General features: G+C 36.8%; 1 protein-coding gene across 2 annotated transcripts in view; it reads right to left on the bottom strand.

Annotated features, from left to right (window-relative positions):
- Window positions 1–10,805, bottom strand: part of LOC127652880 (small G protein signaling modulator 3) — a 36,995-nt gene extending 26,190 nt beyond the window's left edge. For both annotated transcript variants that reach the window (XM_052139305.1, XM_052139304.1), the window contains exon 1: window positions 10,645–10,805. The gene's annotated coding sequence lies outside the window, so the exon portion shown is untranslated. The remainder of the gene's footprint in view (window positions 1–10,644) is intronic.
- Window positions 10,806–15,540: the final 4,735 nt, after the last annotated feature.

Genomic DNA, 15,540 nt, shown 5'->3' with positions numbered 1-15,540 from the left:
TCTTGAATATTTTATCTAGCACTGAAACACGCTTCACTGATGCAGTCCCGGGCCGCACCCACATCCTCTTTTCCCCACATGTGTGTAAACATGAGGTGCATGTTTCCAGAACACCTTTAAACCATAAAGTTTTTTCTTTCTAAATTTAGTTTTATTAATCAGCATGTTCAAAGCCTTTAATAATAAACAAATAGATTTCAGTTCTAAGTTTGTGAAATTATTCAGATCTCCTCATCTCTGACAAGGATGAAAGTCAAAACAATTACTAGTTTGTAGTCTAGTCTTTCTCACTTTAATGAAAATAGAAAAATGGTCCATTCAGACTTTTACATTTTCAAAAGTTTCTCTCTGGAGATACCCCTGAAGGTATCATTCCTCAGTCACAAGGGCTTCTATGCCCCCATACGTCCCAGGACATATTTTATTGGTTCCTTCCATTGTCAACATATTTTGTTGACTTCCAACTATAGATGTAAGGCATTGGCCTTATTGCAATTGGAGATTTTGTCCACTTTGTGTTGTGGTTTTCCTGTTTTGTTTCTCCCCATCTCTCTCTTCCTCTGGCCTTCTTGCAGGGTGATTGACATCAGGTGCCAGCAATGATGATTACCAATCACTCCCCTGTCTGGATTGGTTGGTGAGAAGAGGAAAAACAGGATAAATCCCAAGCAGATCTTCATTGCAATAGAACTTCCCTTTTTCCCCCATCCCAGACAGTTGTGCTTGATGTATTGCTGCTACATAGTGTTGTTGTGGTCATAATTTATTGTTGTAAATAGTGAGTTGAAGGTAACTTGTTGACGTTAACCTTAATCATTGTGTAAATATTATAAATAGTAAATATTGTAAATACTAATTAAGTGTGGAAGCTGTAGGGAGGTGGGTGCCATTTTGTTCAACCTTTTATCTTTTCTCCTGTGTTTTGGTTAGTGAGGGAGGTAGGGAAGTTAATGTTGTTTATTTACACTTTTTCTTTGGTAGGTAAAGTAGATTTGACTCCACAACAGATATTTGAGTCTACAACAGATATTTAAATTTTTTTTTGTTGTTTTGGCCTTTGCCCCCTCCTGAAGCCTTTTTGACTTCCTTCTCTTGTTTTGATTAAATAAATGATTTGTTTTGGATTTTAAACTTGAGTGATCATTTAGCACTGGGATGGGAGAAGGGGAACCCCAAACCTTTTAATTTTGTTACTCCTCCCCAAACCTAGGCTGGGGTGGGACGCAACAATTTGGGGCTCATCCGGGATCGTTTCTGTTACTGGTCCTCCTTGTTTGTGGTCCAAACCCTCTGTGTACGAACCCTGTCTTTTGACTGGTTCTGTGTCTCTCTCTAACAATGCTGTGTTCAAGCCCATCTTGATATTGAGAGACATGGGAGCAGCACATTTGCTCGTTCTCAAAAGTGTTTTGCTTTTCAGACTCCTCCACTGGCACCAATGTGTTAATTCAAGGTGCTGACTTGGGCTGTGTCAAAGTGATTTTACACAATGTATATGTGAAGTCTGATATCATCACATGTCCATGCAAGCTAGGTGTGTGCTCTCAGTTACTGGTAGATGGTGGGAGTATTGTCTTTGGGAGTGATCTAGCAGGGGTTATGGTTTTTCCTGTCCAGTTGTTGTAAATGAGCCTGATGACTGCGATCCGTCTGACATTTCTAAATCACCTCGATCAGCATTGCTGCCTGTGAACTGATGTGCACACAATTGCTGAAATTCAGAGATGATGTGGATCTCTCCGACTCATTCCTGGTTTCTGAGTCAAATCCTATTGGGAGCAAATTGGCTGTTGAAACTGAAATTGGCTTTGAACCTGTTGCGTAGTCTGTAGTGCAAGAATCTCCCTTTAAGCCAAAGTTGAAGTCCGATCCCTACTGTATCAATATAATGCCTTGTGATACTGACCACTCATTATCACCCTTAACTTCAAATGAAAGAATGTGTCCAAAACCTGTGTTTCAGGAGATGTTGACTAAAATTTTCCCTGCCGTTTCCACTGCTGTCACTACGACTGCTTCTAGTCCTGTGGATTGACTGGTCAAAAGGGATGCTCAAATCTCCTGTGTGTATTTGCAGAAGACGTTGTTGCTGATACACTGTGCACACTGGAGATTAAGTTGTGTGCTGACCTTGTTGACAGTTTATTTAAAAACCTTTTAATTTTGTTACTCCTCCCCAACCCTAGACTGGGGTGGGACGTAACAGTATGTAAAAAATATGAAAATAATTTTAATGTTAAAAAAAAAAATAAAAATAAAAAAAAATCTCTCTCTCTCATATATATATATATATATATATATAATTACACACTGTCATTATGATTCAAAATGAACAGATCATCTTATAACATTCATATCCAACTGCACTCAATTGATAAACTCTACAATATTTTAAAATGTTTTCATAGAAGATCTCTCAGACTTACATGCATTGGCGGTGTCTGGGCCCCCAATGCAGTTTTGTGAAGACTATTTAGACTTTTTTTTTTTGGAAATTCAAAATAATGTGCAAATGTGATTCAATATCATGCTAAATATCGATATCGAATGATATGAAAAAGAATATCGTGATATTTTTTGCCGTATTGCCCAGCCCTACCGTGGACTATGCATAATAATGGGAACATTGCTCACAGCAGGCAATTTAACATCCGATAATGACTAAAATTTACATTCATTGTTAAATGTGGTGAATTTGTACAAAATGCAAAAAAAACAAACAGCCAATGCACATAAAATACCGGCATTTGTCGGATACTCATATTAGAGCTACAATAATTTAAAATCTAGTCAGTTGGTTTGTGTTCGTTATGCGGTTTCATCAGATATTATCTTGTGAGTTACTGAATAAATCTTAAGAGCGCGCACCACCAGTGTGTCTCGTAGTGTTGTCAAAAAAAACGGTACCGGGTCTACCCGATACCCACGCAGAGGCGGGAACTTTCGAACGCTCACAACAAGCAAAAGATTGTGGCAAACAAAGCTGCTGTTGCTGCGGAGCCTCAACTGAATCTTGTCGAAATGAAAAGTGGGAAAAAGCCAGGTAATTTGAGGCTGATGAAAAGGGAAACCTCATAGATCAACAAAAACCTATTTGTAAACGCTGCTTTCGCAATTTTCTGACTAAAGGAGGAAACACATCAAACTTAATAAAGCACATGAAAGACAGACACCCGGATTTATTCAAGCAAATAAAGCAGGTGAGTTTAAATTATGTAGATCCCAAAGTATTAGTGAATGATTAAAAAAAAAAAAAAAAAAAAAGTACATTCAGAAGCATGTACCGTTGTGGAATAAGCAGAGGCGGAGCTCTTTAAAGGAAACATCCCAGCGTTACATCTTAAATGCAGTCAAATTGAATGCGTTATACCTTTATTAAAGTTCAAATAATACAGTATAAACTCAGAAATATAACTATAAACTCAGAAACTGGCATTGCTCTGTGTGGTCGGTGCCTCTACGAGTTGCGCGAATGTCCCAATCTCAGGGGGAGAGATTGAAACTGCACCCGGCTGAGAGAGACTCTGCCTCGGGGAACTCATCCCTCGCGCACGCACGCTTAATGCAGCTAGATTAGAACACGATTGCTCGCGACTTATTTAATCATAATATATATATATATATATATATATATATATATATATATATATATCACACACACACACACTCACCTAAAGGATTATTAGGAACACCTGTTCAATTTCTCATTAATGCAATTATCTAATCAACCAATCACATGGCAGTTGCTTCAATGCATTTAGGGGTGTGGTCCTGGTCAAGACAATCTCCTGAACTCCAAACTGAATGTCAGAATGGGAAAGAAAGGTGATTTAAGCAATTTTGAGCGTGGCATGGTTGTTGGTGCCAGACGGGCCGGTCTGAGTATTTCACAATCTGCTCAGTTACTGGGATTTTCACGCACAACCATTTCTAGGGTTTACAAAGAATGGTGTGAAAAGGAAAAACATCCAGTATGCGGCAGCCCTGTGGGCGAAAATGCCTTGTTGATGCTAGAGGTCAGAGGAGAATGGGCCGACTGATTCAAGCTGATAGAAGAGCAACTTTGCCTGAAATAACCACTCGTTACAACCGAGGTACGCAGCAAAGCATTTGTGAAGCCACAACACGCACAACCTTGAGGCGGATGGACTACAACAGCAGAAGACCCCACCGGGTACCACTCATCTCCACTACAAATAGGAAAAAGAGGCTACAATTTGCAAGAGCTCACCAAAATTGGACAGTTGAAGACTGGAAAAATGTTGCCTGGTCTGATGAGTCTCGATTTCTGTTGAGACATTCAGATGGTAGAGTCAGAATTTGGCGTAAACAGAATGAGAACATGGATCCATCATGCCTTGTTACCACTGTGCAGGCTGGTGGTGGTGGTGTAATGGTGTGGGGGATGTTTTCTTGGCACACTTTAGGCCCCTTAGTGCCAATTGGGCATCGTTTAAATGCCACGGCCTACCTGAGCATTGTTTCTGACCATGTCCATCCCTTTATGGCCACCATGTCCCCATCCTCTGATGGCTACTTCCAGCAGGATAATGCACCATGTCACAAAGCTCGAATCATTTCAAATTGGTTTCTTGAACATGACAATGAGTTCACTGTACTAAAATGGCCCCCACAGTCACCAGATCTCAACCCAATAGAGCATCTTTGGGATGTGGTGGAACAGGAGCTTTGTGCCCTGGATGTGCATCCCACAAATCTCCATCAACTGCAAGATGCTATCCTATCAATTTGGGCCAACATTTCTAAAGAATGCTTTCAGCACCTTGTTGAATCAATGCCATGTAGAATTAAGGCAGTTCTGTAGAATTAAGGCGAAAGGGGGTCAAACACAGTATTAGTATGGTGTTCCTAATAATCCTTTAGGTGAGTGTATATATATATATATATATATATATATATATATATATATATATATATATATATATATATATATATATATATATATATATATATATATATAGGTCACTATGCATTTCTTATCATGAAGAAAATTGCCAATATGCAGCTTTATTAATAAGAGAGCTCTTTGCACATTAGTTTGGAAATTGTTTTTTATTCATTCTATTTTATGCTTGTTTATTTAGGTATTGTTTTTTAGTACTTGGTAAAAATGTAAATTAAAAGTTGCAAGAGTTGAAGCAAATCTTATGTAAGTGTTCAAAAATACTTTTTTGCATACATTGTTCAATTTTGTTATAATTAAAAAATAATATATTTAAATTAAAGTGTTGTTCAATGGTATATTTTTGTTCTTAGTTCTGCTGCTAATGTTTTGTAGACTTTTTTATTAAAAGATTGTTCTTCAGAAACCTGTTTTTGTGTTTTGCTTTGGTACCGAAAATGGTATCGAGTACCATGAAATTTCACTGGTATTGGTACCGACTACTGAAATTTTGGTACCATGACAACACTAGTGTCTCGCGCTGCTTTTCACCTGTTCCGTTTCTGACAAGCTTGCTGCACCGCATGCAACAACAAACTCAGCGTAAGAGAGTCATGAACAAACAGTCTTTTTCCATGAATCACCCGAAAATAACTGAGGGTTTGAACTTGGGAGCTGAGGTTAGCAGTTTGAGTCAGATTCACTTTCTCAGCAAATCAGCTGTCGGTGAGCTCACAACTGGGAGCGCAGACATTTCAAAATAAGAGTCCCATGTTTATTTCAGGCTTCTTTATAATTAAAAGCTGTCAGTTTGTCCAGATACTCAGGTGACATTTGACCCCATGCTTCCTGTAGCACTTCCCATAGGCTGCGTCTCATTTTGAAGGCTGCGTGCTAAGTAGGACAAGTCCTTTGAAGGCTGCAGTGTACCGACCATCCTCCTTTAAACAAGTCTCGTTTAAATGAGACTGCCTTCGTAGGACAAATGGAACTTATCATGGTTGCTATAACAGCACGCCACTCTTTAACAAGCGCTTCAAGTGAGAAGGTAACAAAGTCCCTTTGGAAGGGAATTATTGGCACTTGTCCACTGCACGTTACGCTTCAACTCGCTTTACTTTTCTGAGCTTGCATTTCCATTGCAGTTTAGTGCCACCTCAACAGTAGCTGTTAGCTACTAGCTCATTGTGCTGTTGTTGCATGGTGATTTTACACAAGTGTAACAGTTAAATTGGCCTGATTGTTTTAGAAGCAAGCTTTCCAGTAGTTGGTCAACTAAATAAAGTGAAGCTTTCAAGCAGTATAAAGTTAACATACCATCCTCCATCGTGGCTCCAGTTCAAGGCACTCCCATTGCACTTCCACTTTTCCTTGATGGTTCTGTAGTCACTTAAGTTTTTTTCTTTTCCTTTTCCCAACACTATTGGTAGGTCCGGTGGTAGCCGTGTGCGGCCAACAGCTGATACACTTCCTGAGAGAATTTTTCGTTTCGCTCATTGACCGTCTGCACCTCGTTTGTTGACCACGACGTGGTTTTGCGCACATCCATTTCTTTTTTTTTTTCACAATTCCAAAGTCACGTGAACAAATGATACTGCTATCGCTGTTACTAAATCTTTAAAACTAGCATGTTGATGTCGCGTGTCGGAAATCCAGTGATGCTGATAGTGACGATCAGTGATCTGCAGGATTTTGACGTCACATTTAGTATCAGTTCGGCTCGTTTGGAACCCCGACCGAGGTGCTACTAAAAAAGTATCAGGTACTATCCACAGTGGAAAACCCCCAAAAAGATAGCAAAGTCGAGTTGAGTCGAGTTGTACCGTGCAGTGGAAAAGCCCCATATGAGGTAAAATTGAGGAGAATTATAATGATGGAGAGAGAAAAGAAAATATATTTTTACAGGTGTAGTTTTAGTCTAATACTTTAATAATATATTAATATAATTATACATATTCTATACTCTGCACCATCTACTGAGGTAATTCAACTCGGTAATTAACATTACTTGAGTTTGAACATCAGATTTACGTGCAAACTAGTGTAATTTTTATTAGACATTTCCGTTGAAGCAAAGAATTGCGGGTTGCGAGTGCCCACGAAGGATGCACCTCATACATCCTCTGAATCCCCGAGAAAGAAGGTCGCATTCGAAGTGTCCTACTCGCTTTTCTGAATGAGACAGCCTTGATGATGTATGCGGCCGACAAATGCGACCTCTGGAGGATGCAGCATTCCAAACGAGACAGCCATAGATGTGGCTGTCTTGTCAGGCCCATCTCACGAACCTTACAGTCTAGCTGATCCAATAAAAGCTCAATGGGGTTAAGATCCATAACACTCTTTTCCAATTATCTCTTGTCCAATGTCTGTGTTTCTTTGCCCATTCTAACCTTTTCTTTTTCAAAGTGGCTTTTTCTTTGTAATTCCTCCCAAATGGACTGGGACCCTGAGACTTCTCTTTACTGTTGTACATGAAACTGGTGTTGAGCGGGTAGAATTCAATGAAGCGGTCAGCTGAGGACATGTGAGGCATCTATTTCTCAAACTAGAGACACTGATATACTTATCCTCTTTGTTTAGTTACATCTTGGCCATCCGCATCTCTTTCTGTCCTTGTTAGAGCTAGATGTCCTTTGTCTTTGAAGACTATAGTGTACACTTTTGTATGAAATCTTACGTTTTTGGCAATTTCAAGCATTGCATAATCCTTCATTCCTCAAAACAATGATTGACTGGCGAGTTTCTAGAGAAATCGGTTTCTTTTTGCCATTTTCCACCTAATATTGTCCAGAAGACATGCCAGTCTATTGCATACTGTGACAACTCAAAAATAAAGACAATGTTAAGCTTCATTTAACGAACCAAATAGCTTTCAACTGTGTTTGATATAAATAGCATGTGATTTTCTAGTACCAAATTAGCAATTTAGCATGATTAGAAACATCAGAGATTCCCTCCCTCCAGGACATATATAACAGGCGGTGTGCGAAAAAAGCTTGGAGGATCATCAGAGACTCCAACCACCGGAGTCATGGGCTGCTCTCACTGATACCATCAGGCAGGTGGTATAGCAGCATCAAAACCCGCACCAGCGGACTACATGACAGCTTCTTCCCTCAAGCAATTCTGAACACTTGATCTCTCATGATCAATATACACCAGCACTGCACTTTATTAATCTATTATCTCACACTGGACTGTAATAATTATATTCTCCACAATACAAATACAGCATATATTATATATATATATATATATATATATATATATATATATATATATATATATATATATATTTTTTTTATTGTATGTGCATTCTATATTGTGTGTATAGTTTACTGTACATTGTATATTATTATTATTATTATGTTGTGTAATTAGGTGTACATTTGATATGTAAATTGTATTGTGTAAATATGTTGTTTATTGTAAATTGGTAGAAGTCTCGTCACTGTCATGACTGCTATGTTGCTCGGAACTGCACACAAGGCTTTCACCTACTGTTGCACTTGAGTAGATGGTCTTGTGACAAAGTGATTTGATTTGATTTTGATTACTCAAGGATAAGGTGTTTGAGTGATGGCTGCTGGAAATGGGGCCTGTCTAGATTTGATAAAAAATAACTTTTTTTTTTTTTCAAATAGTGATGGTGATTTTTTTTTTTTTTTTTTTTACATCAGTAATGACCTGTCTAGACTTTGTGATCAGTTGACTGCCACTTTGGTGGATTAAAGTACCAATTTCCTTCCAAAACAGCCAAATCTACATTATTCCAAACCTTTGGATGCCAGTGTATATATAATTACGTTTTTAACACTTGGGACAATTGAGGGACTTGTACACAACTATTAAACAAGGTGCAAACATTTATTTAATGGATTTGCAATGACACAAGAAATGCTGTTAGAAACAGACACGTTCATGAAAAAACACACTTCATTATATTTTTAAGAGCAGATGACTGAAAAGCTGTCTATGCGCATGTCTGACATGCCGTCTCATGGAACACATGTATATAAAAGGTGCACTCTCTCTTTATTTCAGTCTTCTGACATTTTTTTTGCAAGAATATTATCGTCTATAAGAATGCTGTAAATGATCTCAGATGTCTCCGCTCAGGAAATGCTTCAAGTTCATTTTGCGTTATGTCCACTGGGCAGTTTGTTGTGAGCCCAACTCTATAGGGTCACTTTATATATAGCCTATTTAAATCATAAAGTAATACAAAAACCTTACATCGAACCAGGATTTATATTTTAGTGATAATTATCATCATTACAGCGTTCACATTTAAAATGACAGAAATGTTGGGTGCATCTGTGGGGAAGCAGGTGTGTTTCTGTGTGTGAGCACAACTGTGAGAGACACCTGCCTACTGAAGGACATTCATGCCAAGAGCTGAGAGGAAAGGCACGTGACGACATTCAAGACTGGGAAAACAGGGGAAGGGATGGGGCCAACATGCTACATGACTCACTGTGTGTTGTGACTAGAAGATGCTGGAGGAAGGAACTAATTTCCATTTTTGGGTGAACCATACTTTAATGAAGGGTGTGAAACATGTTAGACAAACAGACTTGTAGCTACAGTACATGCATGTGAGGGGAGAGCCAGATTCAAATTTTAAAGTAGACTACATAATAAATGTGTCAGTTCACTCCACAGTTTTTATGCAATACAATAACTTGACTACATTGTAAGCATATTAATGGTTAAAACAACCTTTCAAATCTGATCTCCCAGGAGGGAGTCCAACTCTTGAGCCAACAAATATTTACAGCTAATTGTATTACATAACATTACAGGGCCATGAAGCACAACAACAAATTAAAGTGTAATCTTAGAAAGTGTCATCTAAAAACATTAATCAATGTGAAATTACTTCATGTGAAATGAATTAATCCATCTATGACTGTCCTATAAAAGAAAAGAAAAGTGAACACGGCGCCCAGACTTTGACTAAACAAACATAGCTTTGTGTGGGCAAAAGGCGTGTGTAATACACAAAGGTGGAGTAAAACACAGGCACGTGCAACAACTCCCATTCAAAAATATAGGAGACAAAAGAAAACATTAATTATTTAGTCCAAAATGGCTAGATACTTAATTTACAGTGGGTGGAGCCATTCATATGAGCAAACAGTACGACTCATTCACCATATGTCGCCTGAAACGTGTCTCAACACGAACTAGCGCGCGGCGAATCAAAATAACGGACCGGCAGCAATAACCGTTTATCGTTACCGAACCCGTCAAAACACACGAAAGTCAATCACCACTGCGACATTAGAAGAGCTACAGGTGTACCTACACGTACAGGGGGAGAGATTTCATAATGTACACAGTGTGACAAAGATGCTGCCATTAAAGCAAACTTCTTAGCATGAATTGTACACCTTGAAACAAGAAGATATTTAAAAATTTTAAATGAATATGATCTTGTCTTACGTGTTTAATTGCATCTACAGGATAAATTACATTAACAATGCTCTTAATAATAATAATAATAATAATATACGATACTCTCAAAATGAGCAAACTACTACATCTGAGAGGACATTTGTGTGCTGCTTTCGTAGCCGATACTGTTACAAAATACAGCTGATACAGACATAAACAGTAAACTAAAACATAAAAGAGCATCGAGACACCAGACCGTTCGAGCATCATTAATCAATACACTTGCCGCTATGATTAGCCACCGAGCTAGCGAAACAACAAATGTCATCTCTTCTTACCTTGTCATGTTGACTCTCCTTTAGAACCGCTGTACCCCGCTGCACTATTGCGCATATGTATCGTGGATACGATTTTATATCTGGGATATGTGTAAATGTTCCTCTGGTTTTTCGATGATGGACGGTTAACTGCGTTGACCGACTGTTTTGCGTCATACACCTGTTCGTGTCGCGCACAGAGAAACAATATCCTTCCGCCAAACAAGATTTCCAAAAGAAATAGTTCCCATCCTGCAAACAGATTATGGCCATTTAATTAATATGAACGGTAAAAAAGCAGTTATTATACATATGTAACGTAAGCAAGTAAAGCGTATTTGACACTCTTTTTACATTTACTTCATCACATATAACAGAAAACTATTGCTCTCTGCAGAGTGAAACATAACGTGTGGGCTATTCAATGAAGGAGAGACGTATTTAGTACGATCTGCTCACATCAGCTGCGTCATGTAGCTCTTGTAAACCCTATACATTTAATTCTGTGAAAGCAGTGTTCAGAAATCAAGCCGGAGAGCAGGAACTAGAGCAGACAGCCAACAAAACATCATATTCATCCGCCGTCTTGATCAAACTTCATGACGTACCCGTACAGCGTTCATTCATTTTTAGGGGCCTCTTTTGACTATCTACGTTTTATAGCTTTAAAGCGTGTAATTTCTTTGCTCCCTCCAAGTAATACGTTTTTCCACATCTATAGTTCATGTGTTATAGGACAAATTCACAGGCATCCATTTTGGTACTGAGGAGCTCATTTCTATATTTCGCAAAATAAACATGTCCTAAACATAATTTAAAAAATGTACTTTCCCTGGCCTTTGTATTCCAGAAGGAAATATGTGTTTTAATCCACTTTTCTTTTATGACATTTTTTAAATTATGTTTAGGACATGTTGTTTTTATATATATGACTTTGAATGTGTGAATAAAGTTGTTTTGTTCCCTAGGGCTGGGCGATATGCAAGAATTATGTTCACAATATTTTTATTTAAAGAAAAAAATAAATATATATATATTTTATATATTAAAAATAATAAATTGTATTAATATAGCACCTTTCCAAGAGCTCAATTTCGCTTAACAATAATAGTACATAGTTGATATCGACAATATATATATATATATATATATATATATATATATATATATATATATATATATATATATATATATATATATATAATTGTATTAAATATTCTAGATATTAGCATTTCTTAAATTAACCTTTAGAAAATAACGACTTTGAATAGTATTTTTTATTATAAATATTTAATTTTATTTAAAAATATTTACTAAATATTTAGATTTTTTTATTCATAATATTTACTATATTTTTATAATATTTCTTGAAGAAAACTTTATAAAACACAATATAACGTGAAAAGTGTCAGTTCCAATCTTCACCACAAGGTGTCAGGAGAATATTGCACATTATTTGAAAACGACAAACGCATACTCATCTGAAATTTCACTATTTGAAAAATCCTGTCTTTATTAATGACATACTTCACTCAGGCACAAATAGAGGAAGGAACACGTTGGAGCAGAATGGGGACTGATGTTAGGTCTACACACTGAGAAAGGTGTAATGTGTGTTGGCTACATGCTAAGTGTTTTGGCTAATTACATTTCTCAAAGAACATGATCTCTGTCTCTATTGTTGCATGCAAATCTGAAAAGCGTGAAAAATCAATCAGATATACACAACATGGATTTGCTTATTTGTAAGTACTCATACTTAGTCTACAATATTAGCAAATAAGTATTGCAAAATATTAGCAATTATTAGAAAATAAGTTTTGACTAAAACACTTTTGCTAATTTGCTTGCTTGTACAATATAGGCCTATATGTTGTAAGATATAACAACTTGGGTCACACTAGTCTTGTAATAATGAAAACAGGTGTTGCTGACTGTATATTAAACAAAACTTTGAACTTGTAGAAGAACAGAGAAATCTATTGTAACAAAATAACACATGGTAATACCTAGACACCCCAAAGTTCAGACTGCCCTTCCAAAGCAACTTGACCAAATGGCCAGAGAACTGAACTAGAACAAAGCCACCTCACTGGCAGAGTTGTTGAGTGCTTTGACAAACTATGAAAAACTGTCCAGACATAACCAATCTCTTTAACACTTCACAGATTCAGCTGCTTTGGAAGAATGGCTAGAAGAAAACTCCCCAACATTGGTTATGCCTGGAGTTTGCTAGAAGCTATGTGATGACCTGAAACCTTTGAAGGAAAATTGTGGTCTGATGAGAGAAAAGTTGAGCACTTCTGCCTGAAAGAAAAACCCAACACTCAGGTAACACCATTCATACTGTCCAGCATGATGATGGCAGCATCATGCTCCGGGGTACCATTTCCTTTTCCACGGATTGCTACTATTAAGGGCAACTGGAATGAGCCAAATACAGGTAAATACCAGGCCTGAGGATCAGTCACTTAGACATACCTGTATGAGTTTCACTTTTTCAACACAAAGCACATGGCTTGCAGAAAAAAAAGTTTGGTATTCTGGAATGACCAGCCTCTTCACAGGCTCGAATCCAATTGAAAAATCTTCGTACAACTCCGACTGGAAGGAGTTGAAGCATATAAACTTTATGGTTTTACCTTTTGAAACACAATCGTGGCAACAAATATAAGATTAAATGTATAAATTATATACAGTATAAAACCAAATTACAAACAATAATCTTACAGGACACAGAATCAGTACCAGTTACAGTGCAAAACTGAATGAAATGCAAATTATAACAATGCGATGCTGAAATGTCTGCATTTGTTTTGAATGTTGAAATTAACTTCTGCAATAAAACGTTATTATATATGGTCATGTGTATATATATATTTTGTATTACAAACAATAATATAAAAAAGCTAGATTTGATCTGTTGACCTTTTGCACAAGAGCCAAACAATATCTATGAAGCAACCGTTTTAATTTATTGAAAAAGGCTTGCCATAAAAATTAAAAAAATCTAAATATCAATTCAAGACATAACTAAGCTATAACAATACTACTGCTTTAATTTTGCATTGTTAGATAAACTTCTACACATCAAAATGTAAATAAATACATTACAAATAATAATATTAACAATGTTAATCATAATAACTCACTTTCTTCACACAATGGTGCCATAAGTGTCCCTTTGCGCCTCCTGCCGATAAGTCTCATGTGTGAGAATTTAAAGTTTTACCATCACGTAATCCCTGTGATGGTAAGGGCCATTCTGGTTGTATACCCACTGTAGTTGCACTGTCGATTTTGCCCATTCTTCAGTAAATAATAAAAGCATTCCTAGAAGTTATTGCATTGTCTGAAAAACATTTTAATTTCCATGTTTTACTTTGTACACTGTACACAATGTGCAGTGTAAAAGGACGTTCATAGCAGTTAGTCATCATCATCTAGGGCTGGTCGATATATAGAATATTAACGATATAATCGAGATTTTGCTGACAATGTCAAATTTAGCAATTTCGTCAATATCGCAATGATTTTAATGTACTTTCATTTGGTCATTAAGTTTCATAAAAAGTGCATAGACTAATTTCACAATCCTTCTGGGCTGCACAACTAAACAAAATAACATACAAATTGCAAGTTGTTCATATGTGATTTATTAATCCACAAAAGGTTGTGATTTAAAGACAGATATGTGTGTGATTCAGAACAAACCAGTGATGCGCTGATCTGTGCACACACATGGCGGCACTCTCAGATCAGTTCACGTGCATTATGAAATCAAAGTAGCATTACTTTGAATTCATAATCATAAATTCCAGCAACTTATTGTGAGAAGTTTGTGGAAGACTACCCAAAATGCTTGACCCAATTTAAACATTTAAAGGCAATGCTACCAAATACTAACATGTATGTAAACTTCTGACCCACTGGAAATGTGATGAAAGAAATAAAAGCTGAAAGAAATATTTTTTTCTACTATTATTCTGACATTTCACATTCTTAAAATAAAGTAGTGATCCTAACTGACTTAAGACAGGGAATGTTTTCTATGATTAAATGTCTGGAATTGTGAAATATATTTGGCTAAGGTGTATGTAAACTTCTGACTTCAACTCTATATTGTTTCTGTATGTATTCCCAAGATAAAATCATTTTAGATGTAGCTATTCATCAAACGCAGGGCAGCAGCATTACTCAGACCCCTGAGTCAGCAGCAGAATACTTTCTTAGAATCCTAATAAATATACCATTTGTCTAGACTGTGTGTGTATCTGTATTATGCATCAGTTTATCAAAGTAGACAGTATTTGTTATCATTCAGTCTAATGTCCACCTCAGCACAAGGGGTAGTTGATGCACACCATATTCTACATATAAGTTTTTTCCCTCCCTGTGAGGAATCCCCCTTCCAAAAATGTTGCTATATATTTATAAGTATTAAGACCAGTTTAAAAAAAATTCAAGTGTGAAAATATAAAGACAAATTAAATAATTTGCTTTTGTATTTTTATTGTACTTAATCAAATATTATCTGGAAAATATATAACCTACTTTGTATTTTGTTGACATTATAACTTTTTTCTACCCATTATTTGAGTAATGTTTCCACAGACCCCTAGAATCTCCTTGTGGCCCACTGAGGGTCCCTGGACACCAATTTGAAATTAGACAATGATCTGACCTGTGACAGACGTGTTTGGCTCAACTATTCTCTGGAGAAACCATTTGAAAATTTGACCATATACAAATAGCTGGACAATCAAAAAGCTTTGAAGCTCTTTATAAGATTCTTAGTTGTGCCTGTGGTATCTTATCAAAGACCGAATCCAATCCAACACTTTCTCTCTCTTTTCCTACTCTGCACTTTAGTATCCCTTTCATTTGTACCCTTCACATGTTCTCCCATCTGCCCTG

Source organism: Xyrauchen texanus, chromosome 12, assembly GCF_025860055.1.
Source record: "Xyrauchen texanus isolate HMW12.3.18 chromosome 12, RBS_HiC_50CHRs, whole genome shotgun sequence".
NCBI lineage: Eukaryota > Metazoa > Chordata > Actinopteri > Cypriniformes > Catostomidae > Xyrauchen > Xyrauchen texanus.
Note: the sequence above shows the minus strand (reverse complement) of the source record. Positions and strands in the feature narration are given on the sequence as shown.